Source organism: Elephas maximus, chromosome X, assembly GCF_024166365.1.
Source record: "Elephas maximus indicus isolate mEleMax1 chromosome X, mEleMax1 primary haplotype, whole genome shotgun sequence".
Classification (NCBI taxonomy): Eukaryota; Metazoa; Chordata; class Mammalia; order Proboscidea; family Elephantidae; genus Elephas; species Elephas maximus.
In genome coordinates, this window is record NC_064846.1 from 18,358,892 (window position 1) to 18,377,286 (window position 18,395).

General features: G+C 40.8%; 1 long non-coding RNA gene across 1 annotated transcript in view; it reads right to left on the reverse strand.

Moving 5' to 3' along the window:
• The window catches only part of LOC126069500 (uncharacterized), a 1,199,210-nt gene that overhangs the window by 788,643 nt on the left and 392,172 nt on the right, over positions 1-18,395 (reverse strand). The window lies entirely within an intron of this gene.

The following is an 18,395-nucleotide window of genomic DNA, read 5'->3' on the forward strand; positions in this document are numbered from 1 at the left end:
TCATCCCTTTTCCGAAGTGTATGGCAAAACAAGTTGATTGTCGTAATACTATCTGCAGTATTTGCTTAAAAGTCATCCTTGTTAAAATCCATGAGGCCAAACAATTATGAGCAGTATAAAATAGTATATGAAATTATTCTATAAAAGAGCCATCCCACTAGGGATAGGTTGAATGTGATGTGTAGTTCGTGGGAAGAGAACTTTTGACTTACTGCAGGGACTCTTCAATGCCATAGAATGTCAGGGAGGATTTAAAATATTTAAAATCCATGCATAGTTGAAAAGACATGGATTTTTTTCCAAATTATAAATGTAATACATATATGGAATAATAGAATACAAGTGTAACATTTGGAAAATACAGAATAGCATGGAGAAAAAAATCATATATAATTTCACCACCCAGAGATAATCTTTGTTAACATTTTGGTTTTTATCTTTCAAGTCATATGTATATATATATATATATATGTTTGTGTGTATGATATGCAGTAACAAAATTGAGGTTGTATTGTTAATACTATCTAAATTGTCGATTTTGATGGCTTCAGTGAAAAGAACAATGTTTCCTTCCATTTTATCTTTGCCACAGAACTAACTTACTTTTATATATATTAGGGAAGTCCTATAATTTGGAGACCAAAGTTCCTTGTAAGCAAAGGTGCTTGAATTCCAACTCTGACACTAGCTGGGTGACTTTGGTCAAGATACTTAACCGCTCTGTGCCTCAGTTTCCTCATTAGTAAAATGGGGTTGCCCAAAAAAACAAACCAGTTGCCGTCAAGTCCATTCCGACTCATAGCGACCCTATAGGACAGAGTAGAACTAACTGCCCATAGGGTTTCCAAGGCAGTAATCTTTACAGGGGCAGATTGCCACACCTTTCTCCCTTGGAGCCACTGGTGGATTTGAACAGCTGACCTTTTGGTTAGCAGTCCAGTGCTTAACCACTGTACCACCAGGGCTCCTCAAAATGGGGGTAATAATGGTCTATCTACTTCACAGAGTTGTTGTGAGGATCAAATGAATAATTTAATATAAAGCTCATAGAAAAGAGCCTGACATAGTAAGTGTTGTTTAAATGTTTAATATATTAATTATTTTACTAGCTTTCTAGGGGTTAAATAATTAGTTTGCTGCTAGGGTACCCAAATCTTGGAGATTTTGCTTTAAGGTTAATGATATTGTGAGAGTTGATCTTCTCAGGAGGTACATAATGAACATCATATTTACTCCCAGACCTGCCCTGGGTATGGAGAATGGCAGGTAGAGAAGGAGAGACAAATAGGAAACCAATTTAGAGACAGTATAGAAAAGGTAGGGATTAAGGGATAGTTTTCTAGATAGAGAGATATTAACAAAAGGCTTTCCCAGAGTGCTAGAATTACTCTGTTTAATGGCTTTATAAATGCTTTGAAAGTGAGAGTACATATTTAAACGCACGTTTTTGCAAATAGCACTTAGTTATTCCAGTAGTGAACAATCAAATTAATGGAGATAAAGTAGAGGGAAATCTTATTAGTTAGTGGACAAAAGCTAGCGAACAATTTGGTTTTAAATCAGCTTCATTGAGGTGTAATATACATACAATAAACTGCACCCATTTAAAGTGTACAGTTTGATGGTGTTTGATAAACGTATTCACCTGAGCAACTGCCCTCAAAATCAAACTACAGAGCATTTCCTTCACCCCAATCTGAGACCCAGGTAAAATTGATCTTTCCTCTGTCACTTTAGTTACTTTAGTTTGCACTTTCTAGAATTTCATGTAAATGGAATTCATACAATATTATTCTCCTTGCTTGCTGAAAGCGAAGAGGACTTGAAGCACTTACCGAAGAAGATCAGAGAATACAGCCTTCAGTATGGGTAACACTTCAATATAAAGAAAACAAAAATCCTCACAACTGGACCAATAAGCAACATCATGATGAACGGAGAAAAGATTAAAGTTGTCAAAAATTTCATTTTACTTGGATACACAATTAACACACATGGAAGCAGCAGTCAAGAAATCAGATGATGTATTGCGTTGGGCAAATCTGCTGCAAAAGACCTCTTTAAAATGTTGAAAAGCAAAGACATCACTTTGAGGAGTAAGGTGTGGCTAATCTAAGCCATGATATTTTCAATAGCCTCATAATATGCATGCTAAAGCTGGACAGTGAGTAAGGAAGACTGAAGAAGAATTGATACCTTTGAGTTATGGTGTTGGCAAAGAATCTTGAATATACCATGGACTTCCAGAAGAATGAACAAATCTGTCTTGAAAGAAGCAGAGCCAGACAGCTTTTTAGAAGCAAGGTTGGCGAGACTTCATCTCGTGTACTTTGGACATGTTATCAGGAGGCACCAGCCCTTGGAGAAGGACATCAAGCTTGGTACAGAGTCACTGAAAAAGAGGAAGGTTCTCAATGAGATGGATTTACACAGTGGCTCCAACAATGGGCTCAAGCACAACAATGATTGTGAGGATAGCACAGGACAGGGCAGTGTTTTGTTATGTTGTACATAGGGTCGCTATGAGTCGGAACCAACATGATGGCACCTAACAACAACAAATATATATATATATCAGATATATGTACCAAATATAAATATATAAACAAATAACATATGTATATATATATATAGTCTCCCGGTCTGGGGTTTGCCATTCATTTTATTACTAGTGTCTTTCAAAGAGCAGAAGCATTTAATTTTTATTAAGTCCAATTTGTCAAATTTTTTCTTTTGTAGTTCATGCTTTTTTATCTCACATATGAAATCTTTGCTTAGTTCAAAGCCGCACATTTTGCCTACATTTCCTGTTAAAGGTTTTATAGTTTTAGCTTTCATATTTAGACATAGGATACATTTAGAGTTAATTTTTGTGTATGGAATGAGATAAGGGTTGATGTTCATTCTTTTTCTCATATAGATATCTAGTTGTTATGCTTTTCCCGATTAAAGTTGGGGTTCTTCTTGACAAAACTTATTTGCTGGATTCCAAAATATTACCCGGAAGAGTACCCCTGAAGTTTAAGGAAAGATATTCTGACTAGTTAAAGGAAGTGTCACTTCATACAGGAGGCGGAGTTTTGGAAGCAATTGATTACTCAAGAATTGGCACAAGTAAAAAAAAAATCAAAATTTCCCTCCCTGATATATGAGTAAGTATATAAGAATAAACATGGCATTAGACGGTTTTTATAGTGGCTCCACAGACTGAACAATTTGTGAATCTGACCCAATGTTGTCATTCGAAGTGCAACGTTGTTTTCTTAGTAGTTTCTTTGTTGTTGTTGTTAGGTACCGTCCAGTCGGTTCCGACTCATAGCAACCCTATGCAAAACAAAACGAAACACTTCCCCGTCCTGTGCCATGCTCACAGTCGTTGCTATGCTTAAGCCCGTCTTCGCAGCCACTGTGTCAATCCATCTTATCAAGGGTTTTCCTCTATTACGATGACCCTCTACTTTGCCAAGCATGATGTCCTTCTCCAGGTGCTAGGGTCTACTGATAACATGAAAAAGTATGTGAGATGCAGTCTCACCATCCTGGCTTCTAAGGAGCATACTGGTTGTACTTCATCCAAGACAGATTAGTTTGTTTTTTTGGCAGTCCATGGTATATTCAAGATTCTTCACCGCCACCATAATCCAAAGACGTAATTTCTTCTTTGTTCTTCCTTATTCATCGTCCAGCTTTCACATGCACATGAGGTGATTGAAAACACCATGGCTTGAGTCAGGCACACCTTAGTTTTCAAGGTGACATCTTTGCTCTTCAACACTTTGAAGAGGTCCTTTGCAGCAGATTTACCCAATGCTATGCGTCTTTTGGTTTCTTGACTGCTGCTTCCATGGCTGTTGATTTTAGATCCAAGGAAAATGAAATCCTTGACAGCTTCAATCTTTTCTCCCTTTATCATGATGTTGCTCATTGGTCCAGTTGTGAGGATTTTTGTTTTCTTTATGTTGAGGTGTAATCCATACTGAGGCTGTGGTCTTTGATCTTCATTAGTAAGTGCTTCAAGTCCTCTTCACTTGCAGCAAGCAAGGTCGTGTCATCTGCTTAATGCAGGTTGTTAAGGAGTCTTCCTCCAATCCTGATGCCCCATTCTTCTTCATATAGACCAGGTTCTCGGATTATTTGCTCAGCATACAGATTGAATAGGTATGGTGAAAAAATACAACCCTGACGCACACGTTTCTTGACTTTAAGCCAATCAGCATCCCCTTGTTCTTGCCGAACAACTGCCTCTTGATCTATGTAAAGATTTCTCATGAGCACAATCAAGTGTTCTGGAATTCCCATTCTTCGAAATGTTATCCATAATTTGTTACAATCCACACAGTCGAATGCCCTTTCATAGTCATTAAAACACAGATAAACATCCTTCTGGTATTCTCTGCTTTCAGCCAGGATCCATCTGACATCAGCAATGATATCCCTGGTTCCACATTCTCTCCTGAAACCGGTCTGAATTTCTGGCAGTTCCCTGTCAATATACTGCTGCAGCCGTTTTTGAGTGATCTTCAGCAACATTTTGCTTGCATGTGATATTAATGATATTGTTCTATAATTTCCACATTCAGTTGGATCACCTTTCTTGGGAATAGGCATAAATATGGATGTCTTCCAGTCAGTTGGCCAGGAAGCTGTCTTCCACATTTCTTGGCATAGATGAGTGAGCACCTCCAGCGCTGCATCTGTTTGTTGAAACATCTCAATTGATATTCCATCAATTCCTGGAGCCTTGTTTTTTGCCAATGCCTTCAGAGCAGCTTGGGCTTCTTCCTTCAGTACCATCGGTTCCTGATCATATGCCACCTCTTGAAATGGTTGAACATCGACTAATTCTTTTTGGTATAATGACTCTGTGTATTCCTTCCACCTTCTTTTGATGCTTCCTACGTCGTTTAATATTTTCCCCATGGAATCCTTCACTATTGCGACTCGAGGCTTGAATTTTTTCTTTCAGCCTGAGAAACGCCGAGTGTGTTCTTCCCTTTTGGTTTTCCATCTCCAGCTCTTTGCACATGTCATTATAATACTTTACTTTGTCCTCTTGAGCTGCTCTTTGAAATCTTCTGTTCAGTTCTTTTACTTCATCAGTTCTTCCTTTTGCTTTAGCTGCTCTATGTTCGAGAGCAAGTTTCAGAGTGTCCTCTGACATCCATCTTGGTCTTTTCTTTCTTTCCTGTCTTTTCAATGACCTCTTGCTATCTTCATGGATGATGTCCTTGATGTCATTCCACAACTCGTCTTGTCTTTGGTCACTAGTGTTCAATGCGTCAAATCTATTCTTGAGATGGTCTCGAAATTCAGGTGGGATATATTCAAGGTCATACTTTGGCTCTCGTGGACTTGCTCTGATTTTCTTCAGTTTCAGCTTGAACTTGCATATGAGCAATTGATGGTCTGTTCCACAGTTGGCCCCTGGCCTTGTCCTGACTGATGATATTGAGCTTTTCCATCGTCTCTTTCCACAGATGTAGTCAATTTGATTTCTGTGTGTTCCATCTGGTGAGGTCCATGTGTATAGTCGCCGTTTATGTTGGTGAAAGAAGATATTTGCAATGAAGAAGTCGTTGGTCTTGCAAAATTCTATCATTCGATCTCCGGCATTGTTTCTATCACCAAGGCCATATTTTCCAACTACTGATCCCTCTTCTTTGTTTCCAACTTTCGCATTCCAATCACCAGTAATTATCAATGCATCTTGATTGCATGTTCAATCAATTTCAGACTGCAGCAGCTGATAAAAACCTTCTATTTCTTCATCTTTAGCCCTAGTGTTTGGTGCGTAAATTTGAAAAATAGCCGTATTAACTGGTCTTCCTTGTACCAAAAACAAAAAACCAAACCCGTTGCCATTGAGTGGATTCCGACTCATAGCGACCCTATAGGGCAGAGTAGAACTGCCCCATACAGTTTCTAAGGAGTGCCTGGTGGATTTGAACTGCCAATGTTTTGGTTAGCAGTCATAGCCCTTAACCAGTATGCTATCAGGGTTTCCAGTCTTCCTTGTAGGCATATGGATATTATCCTATCACTGACAGTGTTGTACTTCAGGATAGATCTTGAAACGTTCTTTTTGATGATGAATGCAACACCACTCCTCTTCAAGTTGTCATTTCCATCATAGTAGACTATATGATTGTCTGATTCAAAATGGCCAATACCAGTCCATTTCAGCTCACTAATGCCTAGGATATCGATGTTTATGCATTCCATTTCATTTTTGATGATTTCCAATTTCCTAGATTCATACTTCGTGCATTCAAGGTTCCGATTATTAATGGATGTTTGCAGCTGTTTCTTCTCATTTTGAGTCATGCCACATCAGCAAATGAAGGTCCCGAAAGCTTTACTCCATCCACGTCGTTAAGGTCAACTCTACTTTGAGGAGGCAGCTCTTCCCCAGTCATCTTTTGAGTGCCTTCCAGCCTGGGGGTGCTCATCTTCCAGCACTATATCAGACAATGTTCCGCTGCTATTCGTAAGGCTTTCAGTGGCTAATGCTTTTGAGATGTAGATCGCCAGGTCCTCCTTCCTAGTTTGCCTTAGTGTGGAAGCTCAGCTAAGCCCAGTGTCATAGCTTCCAGCATCAAAGGAACACGCAAGCCCCCACAGTATGACAAACTGACAGACACGTGGGGGTAGTTACTTTAAGGTAGGTATGTTCAGTGTCCTTTCCTCAGTCCTCACTCACCTCAACTTTATTTGGCTGTGTTTGACTGTATTCGTGACAATATATCTGAGTCCTTTTCCAACTCCATTGGCTGATCTTTTGATGTCTCCTTCCAGGGCTCCACTTTCTCCCTCCACCCTGAATTACCCTGTTCGGTTTCCCTTCAAAGCTGCTCTCAATCTCAGCTTTCACTTCTCTTCCATTATTACCAAATACATTTCCAGGCTAACATCTTTTTTTTTTCCAATTAATTTTTATTGTGTTTTAAATGAAAGTTTACAAATCAGATCAGTCTCTCATACACTTCTAATTGCCATACACTCCTAATTGCTCTTCCTCCAATGATACAGCACAGTTCTTCCCTCCACTCTCTCTCTCCTTGTGTCCATTTGGGTAGCTTCTGGCCCCCTCTGGCCTTTCATCCCCCCTCCAGACAGGAGGTGCCTACATAGTCTCATGTGTCCACTTGATCCAAGAAGCTCATTCTTCACCAGTATCATTTTCCATCCCCTATTCCAATCCCTGTCTGAAGAGTTAGCTTTGGGAATGGTTCCTGTCTTGGGCTAACAGAAGATCTGGGGACCATGGCCTCCGGGATCCCTCCAGTCCCAGTCTGACCATTAAGTCTGGTCTTTTTATGAGAATTTGGGGTCTGCATCCCCCTGCTCTCCTGCTCTCTCAGGGGTGCTCTGTTGAGTTCCCTGTCAGGGCAGTCATCGGTTGTGGCCAGGCACCATCTAGTTCTTCTGGTCTCAGGATGATGTAGTCTCTCATTTCCGTGGTCCTTTCTGTCTCTTAGGCTCATAATTACCTTGTGTCTTTGGTGTTTTTCATTCCCTTTTGATCCAGGTGGGTTGAGACCAATTGACACATCTTAGATGGCCGCTTGCTAGCGTTTAAGACCCCAGACGCCACTCTCCAAAGTGGGATGTAGGATGTTTTCTTAATAGATTTTCTTGTGCCAATTGACTTAGATGTCCCCTGAAACCATGGTCCTCAAACCTCTGCCCCTGCTACGGTGGCCTTTGAAGCATTCAGTTCATTTAGGAAACTGCTTTCAGTTTAGTCCATTTGTGTTGACCTCTCCTGTGCTGTGTATTGTCTTTCCCTTCACCTAAAATAAAACTTATCTACTATCCAATTAGTGAAAGTGCCTCTCCCTCCTTCCCACCTCCCTTAACCATCAAAGAATATTTTCTTCTCTGTTTAAACTGTTTCTCCAGTTCTTGTAATAGTGGTCTTATACAATATATGTCCTTTTGAAACTGACTAATTGCACTCAGCATAATATCTTCCAGATTTCTCCATGTTATGAAATGTTTCATGGATTTAACATTGTTCTTATTTGATGCGTAGTATTCCACTGTGTGAATATACTATATATATATACATATATATACACATATATATATGTATACATTAATCCATTCATCCATCGATGGGCATCTTGGTTGCTTCCAACTTTTTGCTATTGTAAACAGTGCTGCAATGAACATGGGTGTGCATATATCTGTAAGTGTAAAGGCTCTTATTTTTCTAGGATATAGTCCAAGGAGTGGGATTGCTGGATTGTATGGTATTTCTATTTCTAGTTTTTTAAGGAAGCGCCAAATGGATTTCCAAAGTGGTTGTACCATTTTACATTCCCACCAGCAGTGTATAAGTGTTCCAGTCTCTCCACAACCTCTCCAACATTTATTATTATGTGTTTTTTCCAGCCTAACATCTTATATCATCAGCTACTTACATGGCATTTATGTTTATTTGCTCCTCTGGCATTTAAAATCAACATTTCTTAAATGGAACTATTTCCTTTAACAACCCACTTACTTACCCCCCTTCCCCATTTATCTGAAGGGCTATAATGCTTTTTTACAGATGCAATGGCTGTTTTACATCCTTCTTTGGGGTCCAAATAATCTTCAAACCCTGCACATCCCCATTTAGCCATATTGGCACCATTCTGGTTCAGAGTGGCATCACTTCTATATACTCCCTTTAAAGCTCAGCTGAAGACACCCCCATACCCTCTCAACCAACACGACCACTATTAATGCCTTTTCTGGCTGCCCCTTACTCTGACTCTACAGGACAAATCTATACTTCTTAATTTAGGACTTGATTATATATGTTTTGGGGATGCTTACATTGGTTAGTGCCCCGCCCCTCCCCCTCCTCCACAATGGCTTCCTATTGTACTTAGAGTAAAATCCAAACTCCTTTCCATGATCTCCAAGGACCTATATGATCAGGCCCATGCCCACCTCTCCATTTTCATGTTGAGCCACTCTGCTTATTGCTTATTTCTCTGCAGCCACATTGGCCTTCTCAAGTCCTAGAATGTTGCCAAGCTCTCTCCCACCTTGAGATTCTCTGTCTGGATGTCCCTTTCCAAACTCGTATTCAAATCTGTCCAACTCCTAGTCTTCCTTCAGGTTTCAGCTTAAGTTTCATGAAATCAGAGAGGCTGACCCAAATGTTCTTATCTAAATTAACTTCCTTAATGAATCTTTTTTCATAGAACCCTGTTCTTTTCCTTCAAGCACTTATCAGATTTTGTAATTATATACTTATCAGTGATTCAAAAAAAATGTCAGTTTTACCACTAGACTGGAAGATCATGAAGGGAGGGACTGTGTCTCTTTCATGTGCCTGGCATGTAGTAGGTGATCAATAAGATTTTTGAGTGAATGAATCATGTTCTTCATTTCATACATATTTTGCATGTTTCTTTGGTCTCTCTTTTTAGTTGGAAGGGATGACTGTTTGTTAATTCTTTTTTTTTTTTCTTCTTCCAAGATGCCTGGCACATTGCTGAGCACACGTAAGGCAAATAATAAACATTTGGCGAGGGCCTGAATCTACTAAAACTGGACAGTTTTCTTCCTCATCTAATTGGTCTAGTAAAATCTGCAAATCTATAGATGCTTATGGATAAACTCATGCCTTATAATGGTTAGTACAATATCCCAAATCAAAAACATTGTTTATTTCAGGTTTGGTGGCTATATATGGCTGGCTTTTTCTTATGTGTCACTTTTACCTATTCACTGAATTCCTTCCAAGCTATGTGTTTTAGATGGGACTACTTAGTAAACATACTTTCTCTTGTGTATGCAAGTGGGGTGTGTGTGTGAGAGAGAGGGAGAGAGAGAAAGAGAGAGAGAGAGAGAGGCATGGTGGCGTAAAGGTGATAATTGTTTTTATAGGAGTGGAGAGGATTCTGCCTCTCACTGAGAGATTAACTTCAAAAGGGCCTAGACAATGAAGTTTTAGTTAATTCCATGAAAATTTGTTAAATATACTAAGTGCTGTGTGTACTGATATGAATAAGGCCATTTTAGGGGTTCACATCTAGTAGGGGTGCCAGAAACATATTCACCTAACAAATACCAGGTATATTTTGAGACATACTGGTGGCACAGTTGTTAAGTGCTATGGATGCTAACCAAAGGGCTGGCAGTTCAAATCCGCCAGGTGCTCCTTGGAAACTCTATGGGGCAGTTCTACTCTGTCCTATAGGGTCGCTATGAGTCGGAATCAACTCGATGGCACTGTTTTTTTTTTTTTTTTTTTTATAAGAGAGGCAGAAAATGCAGCTAGAAAACATGGAAGAGCAGGACTTACTTTGGGAAAAATCTGGGACAGCTTTGTGGAAAAGGTGTGATTTGAGGTGAACTTTGTGAAAGGAAGGGTAGGAGTTGGACGGATTTGGATGTGGGATTGGAAGGGTACACCCAGACAGAGAATCTCAAGATGGGAGACAACGTAGCAACATTCTAGGAATTCATAAGGCCAGTGTGCCTGCAGATAAATGAGCAACAGGCAGACTTGCTCAAGATGATAATGCAGAAGTGGGCATGGGCCAGATCATATAGATCCTTGTAGACCATGGATGGAATAATCAAGACTCTGAAGGAAGCAGGTACGCAGGGAGTGTCTGGGAGATGGTTGAAGATGTTAAGCAGTTGTTTGGGGAGAGTGGGAGGATACTGGGAAATGTTCACAGGGAAATACAGTGCAAAGGTAGCTGGGACCAGATTAAGGAAGATCTCACAACCCTCCCCCAGAGTGAGAAGCTGAGAAGTCTGAATGTCATTCTTAGGGCTGTAAGGAGCCAGTCGAGATTTATGAGCAGGGGTATAACACAGAGTGGTACAATCTTAACTGTTTTGCAGAACTGGTTGTAGAGTAAGGTGGTTATGGAAAGATGATGAAATTGAGAATGCGCTGTTTGACAAGGGCACAGGAAATAGGCTTTTATTTTAACCATTAAAGCCAATTGCACAAATTGCCTGAAGCATTCCTGGAACAGAATATAGGTATAGAAAACCACAATTCCCAGCCTGACTGACACCACTGGGCACCCCTTCCACTCTCTCCTCCTGGCTCAGCCTATCCAGAGTCATGGAAGCTCCACACACATTTCATGCTGGTCATGATGCTGACCTTGGCTATTTGAAGCTGGTTAGCGGGGCTAGGCTTGAATTTTTTTCTTCAGGTCTTTCAGCCTGAGAAATGTTGAGCGTATTCTTCCCTTCTGATTTTCTAATTCCATTTCTTTGCACATTTCATTATAATACTTTACTTTGTCTTCTGGAGCCACCCTTTGAAATCTTCTGTTCACCTCTTTTACGTCATAATTTGTTCCATTCATTTTAGCTACTCTACGTTCAAGAGCAAGTTTCAGAGTCTCTTCTGACATCCATTTTGGTCTTTTTATTTCTTGTCTTTTTAATGATCATTTGCTTTCTTCATGCATGGTGTCCTTGATGTTATCCCACAACTTGTCTGGTCTTTGATCATTAGTGTTCAATGCATCAAATATATTCTATTCAAAAATGCTTGCAGCAATACATCAACAGGGAACCACCAGAAATTCAAGCCAGGTTCAGAAGAGGACCAGGAATGAGAGATCATTGCTGATGTCAGACGGATCTTGGCTGAAAGCAGAGAATACCAGAAAGTTGTTTACCTGTGTTTTATTGAGTACACAAAGGCATTCGACTGTGTGGATCATAATAAATTATGGGTAACATTGTGAAGAATGGGAATTCCAGAACACTTAACTGTGCTCATGAGGAACCTGTATATAGATCAAGAGGCAGTTGTTTGAAGAGAACAAGGGGATACAGTGTGGCTTAAAATCAGGAAAGGTGTGCGTCAGGGTTGTATCTGTTCACCATACTTATTCAGTCTATATGTTGAGCAAATAATCTGAGAACTTGGACTATATGAAGAAGAATGTAGCATCAGGATTGGAGGAAGATTCGTTAACAACCTGCGATATGCAGATGATACAACTTTGCTGGCTGAAAGTGAAGAGGACTTGAAGCACTTACTAATGAAGATCAAAGACCACAGCCTTCAGTATGGATTGCACCTCAACATAAAGAAAACAAAAATCCTCACAACTGTACCAATAAGCAACATCACAATAAATGGAGAAAATATTGACGTTGTCAAGGATTTCATTTTACTTGGATCCACAATCAATGCCTATGGAAGAAGCAGTCAAGAAATCAAAGGACATATTGCCTTGGGCAAATCTGCTGCAAAAGACCTCTTTAAAGTGTTGAAAAGCAAAGATGTCACCTTGAGAACTAAGGTGCGTCTGACCCAAGCCATGGTATTTTCAATCCCTTCATATGCATGACAAAGCTGGACAATGGAAAGAAAAATTGATGCCTTTGAATTATGGTACTGGCAAAGAATCTTGAATATACCACGGACTTCCAGAAGAATGAACAAATCTGTTTTGGAAGAAGTACAGCCAAAACGCTCCTTAGAAGGCAAGACTTTGTTTCATGTACTTTGGACATGTTATCAGGAGGGACCAGTCCCTGGAGAAGGACATCATGCTTGGTAGAGAGTCGGCAAAAAAGAGGAGGACCCTGGATGAGATGGATTGAGACAATGGCTGCAACAATGGGCTCCAACACAGCAGTGGTTGTGAGGATGATGCAGGACTAGGCAGTGTTCCATTTTGTTGTACACAGGGTTGCTATGAGCCAGAACCCACTCGATGGCACCTAACAGCAACAACAACAAAGGTGCTAGTCAAGAGAATGTAGGACCCCTTTAGGCTTAATGGGTTCCCCTCTTTTCTCCAACATACATCCTACAAATGAATTTCCAGATACAGCAGCTGAGAATTGCCTGAAGGCAACCAGAAAGTTCTGTGTTTGTAGATACAGGTTGCGGCTAGTATTCTAAGAAGCCTTCCCTGACCTCCCAGGCTAGATCTGGGGCCCCTTTTTCATGCTTCTACAGCTTCCCTATGCATACCTCGATTAGCACTTTTCACACTGCATTGGAAGTGGGTTTTTACTTCTCTGCTCACTTTATCAGACTGCTAAGCACTGTATTTCTTATTTTATCCTACACTCTGGCACATAGTAGGTACATGTTTGTTGAATATAGGATTTTCAGTTCTAACAGAAAGTCTCTTATTTACTCAGCTTTTTTAATGAAAACTGAATTCTACTTCCCTTGAGCCGTGCAATCCCTAAGCCCTCTATGCACTATAGATTAATCTTCTTAAGTTGTTTTGACTGTAGGACTACCAGACACCTGCTCCTGGTTCTATTAGGTAAGATTATGCCAGTCACTTGTATTAATTTCCTTTAGTGTTTCTGAGAATTTTAGCTTTATGTTTTCATTTAATGGGCTTACTGGCTGATCCCTGCTGCACTCCACTATCCAAGCCCCATCACCGTCACCCCTGCCCACGCCATATTCAGACGTTTATGCTTTGATTCAGTGGAGTCAAACAATGAATTTATGATGTCAATCCCTCTGAAAAGCGCTGTATATTTTAGACTCAAATATTCAAAAATATCCCTTTGGAAATTACATTTTCGCCTTTTCAGTAAAGGGCAAAGTGCAAACATCTTGGATTAGAGATGTGGAGATGATCCCTCCAAACATCTAAACCCTGCCTCACAAGGGGTGTGCCTAGGAGTTATGAGCAATAGGGGACAGAAAAGGTAATTCCCTTGATTTATTAGGATCATTTTTTCAGGCCCAGGCCCTTCATCAGTTGCCTTATACTTGTGGGTCTGCACTTCTTTTTCCACTCATAGTATGTGTCACTTAAGGATGCAGCTTAGCATAATGGCTAAAACCATGGACTCTGGAGCCAAACTGCCACAGGTCAAATCCTTGACTTCACTATGTATTAGTATTGTACCTATTAGCTGTGTCTAGTTTCCTCATAAGTAAAATGAGGATGATGTGGCATTATAAGAGGATACAGTGAATTTACATTTGCAGTGCTTAGAACTTGGCTTGGCATAAGGTAAGCACGCTGTGTGATTATTTCATTTTCATTTTGCTTGAAGCTCTTCCTCAAGAGTTGTGTGCATGCAAAAGCACTTGCCATTTCATTCTTATTACCGGCCACTTTTGAATTTAGAAGACATGAAAATGACTGCAAGGAGGCAGGGTATCACCTAGTGTAATGCTCCATCCCATGAAATCAGCTAGAGCCCGCCGCCGCCATGTCATTCTTTGTGTGCATTGGGTGATATAAGAGAAATACTGCACTGGAGCCTGAGGAGGAGCCCTGGTGGTGCAGTGGTTAAAGTGATCGACTGCTAACTGAAAGGTCGGCAGTTCAAAACCACCACCAGCTCTGTGGGAGAAAGATGTGGCAGTTTGCTTCCATAAAAATTATAGCTTTGGAAACCTATGGAGTCTCTATGAGTCAGAATCAACTTGATGGCAGTGGTTGCAGTAACCTGAGGATGCCCCGTTCTTCCTGTGATGATTTGAAGGTCCCTAGAGGCTTTCTGGAACCCTGGTGTCACAGTCATTAAAGAACTGGGCTGATAACCCAAAGGTCAGCAGTTCAAGTCCACCAGGAGCTCTCTGGAAATCCTATGGGACAGTTCTACTCTGTCCTATAGTGTCACTATGAGTCGGAAATTGACTTGATGGTGATGGGCTTTTTTTAACGCGAGGGGCTTTCTGGACAGACCTGGACATAGACCAGTCCATGAACAGTCTAGATTGGGGACATAAGGCCCAACTGTGTACTGTTGTCTAGGATGACGTATCATCTTGGTTTGTCTGAGATTTTCCCAGGTTTAGTACTGAAACCACTGCTGTCATCTGCCACTTTGTCATACTGTGGGAACTTGCATGTTGCTGTGACTCTGGAAGCTATGCCACCAGTATTTCAAATACCAGCAGAGTTACCCATGGTGGACAATTTTCAGCAGAGCTTCCAGACTAAGACAGGCAGAGAAGAAGGACCTGGCAATCTACTTTTTAAAAAATTGTCCAGTGAAAATGTCATGGATAGCAGTGGAACATTGTCTGATATAATGCCAGAAGATGAGCCTCTCAGGTTGGAAGGCAATCAAAATATTACTGGGGAAGAGCTGCCTCCTCAGAGTAGTTGTTATTGTTGTTAGGTCCTATTGAGTTGGTTTTAACTGACAGCGACCCTATGTACCACAGAACTAAGCACTGCCAGGTCCTGCACCATCCTTACAATTGTTGTTATGCTTGAGCCCATTGCTGCAGCCATTGTATCAATCCATCTTGTTGACGGTCTTCCTCTGTCTTGCTAACCCTGCACTTTACCAAGCATGATGTCCTTCTTCAGGGACTGGTCCCTCCTGAAAACATGTCCAAAATATGTGATCAATTTCAGACTGTAGAAGTTGGTAAAAACTTCAATTTTCTCATCTTTGGCATTAGTGGTTGTCATGGGTTGAATTGTGTTCTCCAAAAATATGTGTCAACTTGGTTAGGCCATGATTCCCAGTATTGTGTGGTTGCCCTCCATTTTGTGATTGTAATTTTATGTTACGGAGGATTAAGGTGGGATTGTAACGCCCTTTCTAAGGTCACATCCCTGATCCAATGTACAGGGAGTTTCCCTGAAGTGTGGTGTGCACCACCTTTTATCTTACAAGAAATAAAAGGAAAGGGAAGCAAGCAGAGAGTGGGGACCTCATATCACCAAGAAAGAAGCACTGGGAGCAGAGCATGTCCTTTGGACCCAGGGTTCCTATGTGGAGAAGCTCCTAGTCCAAGGCAAGATTGAAGAGAAGGACCTTCCTCCAGGACTGACACAGAGAGAAAGCCTTCCCCTGGGGCTGACACCCTGAATTTGGACTGCTAGCCTACTAGACTGCGAGAAGATAAATTTCTCTTTGTTAAAGCCATCCACTTGTGGTATTTCTGTTATAGCTGCACTAGGTAACTAAGACGGTGGTTGTGCGTAAATTTGCATAATAGTAGTATTAACCGGTCTTTCTTGTTGTTGTTAGGTGCCATCAAGTTGGTTCCAACTCATAGCGACCCTATGCATGACAGAACGAAACACTCCCTGGTCCTGAGCCATCCTTACAATTGTTGTTATGCTTGAGCTCATTGTCGCAGCCACTGTGTCAATCCACCTCGTCAAGGGTCTTCCTCTTTTCTGCTGACCCTGTACTCTGCCAAGCGTGATGTCCTTCTCCAGGGACTGATCCCTCTTGACAACATGTCCAAAGTATGCAAGACGCAGTCTCACCATCCTTGCCTCTAAGGAGCATTCTGGTTGTACTTCTTCTAAGACAGATTTGTTCGTTCTTCACCAACACCACAATTCAAAGGCATCAATTCTTCTTCGGTCTTCCTTATTCATTGTCCAGCTTTCCCGTGCATATGATGCGATTGAAAATACCATGACTTGGATCAGGTCCACCTTAGTCTTCAAGGTGACATCTTTGCTTTTCAACACTTTAAAGGGGTCCTTTGCAGCAGATTTACCCAATGCAATGTGTTTTTTGATTTCTTGACTGCTGCTACCATGGACGTTGATTGTGGATCCAAGTAAAATGAAATCCTTGACAACTTCAATCTTTTCTCCATTTATCATGATGTTGCTCATTGGTCCAGTTGTGAGGATTTTTGTTTTCTCTATGTTGAGGTGCAATCCATACTGAAAGCTGTGGTCTTTGATCTTCATTAGTAAGCGCTTCAAGTCGTCTTCACTTTCAGCAAACAAGGTTGTGTCATCTGCATAATGCAGGTTGTTAATGAGTCTTCCTCCAATCCTGATACCCTGTTCTTCTTCATATAATCCAGCTTCTCGTATTATTTGCTTAGCATACAGATTGAATAGGTATGGTGAAAAAATACAACCCTGACACACACCTTTCCTGACTTTAAACCAATCAGTATCCCTTTTGTTCTGTCCGAACAACTAACTGCTTCTTTAATCTATGTAAAGGTTCCTCATAAGCACGATTAAATGTTCTGGAATTCCTGTTCTTTGAAATGTTATCCATAATTTGTTATGATCCACACAGTCGAATGCCTTTGCACAGTCAATAAAACACAGGTAAACATCCTTCTGGTATTCTCTGCTTTCAGCCAGGATCCATCTGACATCAGCAATGATATCCCTGGTTCCACATTCTCTTCTGAATCTGGCCTGAATTTCTGGCAGTTCCCTGTTGATATACTGCTGCAGCCGTTTTTGAGTGATCTTCAGCAACATTTTGCTTGCATGTGATATTAATGATATTGTTCTATAATTTCCACATTCAGTTGGATCACCTTTCTTGGGAATAGGCATAAATATGGATGTCTTCCAGTCAGTTGGCCAGGAAGCTGTCTTCCGTATTTCTTGGCATAGACGAGTGAGCGCCTCCAGCGCTGCATTTGTTTGTTGAAACATCTCAATTGATATTCCATCAATTCCTGGAGTCTTGTTTTTTGCCAATGCCTTCAGAGCAGCTTGGACTTCTTCCTTCAGTACGATCGGTTCCTGATCATATGCCACCTCTTGAAATGGTTGAACATCGACTAATTCTTTTTGGTATAATGACCTTGTGTATTCCTTCCATCTTTTTTTGATGCTTCCTGTGTTGTAGGCTTCCTTGTAGGCATATGGATATTATCCTATCACTGACAACGTTGTACTTCAGGATAGATCTTGAAATGTTCTTTTTTTTTTTTTTAATTGCACTTTAGGTGAAAGCTTACAGTTCAAGCTAAGTTCTCATACAAAAATCCATACACATATTGTTATGTAACCCTAGTTGTTATCCCTATAATGTGACAGCACACTCCCCCTTTCCACCTCGTGTTTCCCGTGTCCATTCAACCAGCTCCTACCCCTTTCTGCCTTGTCATCCCGCCTCTGGACAGGAGCTGCCCATTTAGTCTCATGTATCTATTTGAACTAAGAAGCACACTCTTCACGAGTATTAATTTATGTTTTATAGTGCAGCCTAATCTTTGTTTGAAGAGTTGGCTTCGGGAAATGTTTTAGTTCTGGGTTAACAGTCCGGGGGTCATGTTTTCTGGGGTTCCTCTAGTCTCAGTCAGACCATTAAGTCTGGTTTCTTTATATGAATTTGAGTTCTGCACCCCACTTTTCTCCTGCTCCGTCAGGGACTCTCTGTTGTGTTCCCTGCCAGGGCGGTCATTGGTGGTAGCTGGGTACCATCTAGTTCTTCTGGTCTCAGAATGATGTAGTCTCTGGTTTATGTGGCCCTTTTGTCTCTCTTGGAAATCCTGGTGACGTAGTGGTTAAGAGCTACCACTGCTGAACAAAAGGTGGGCAGTTCGAATCCACCAGGCGCTCCTTGGAAACTATTCTATAGGGTCAATATGAGTCAGAATCAACTCAACAGCAATTTTTTTTTTTTTTGGTCTCTGGGTAATATTTTCCTTGTGTCTTTGGTGTTCTTCGTTCTCCTTTGCTCCA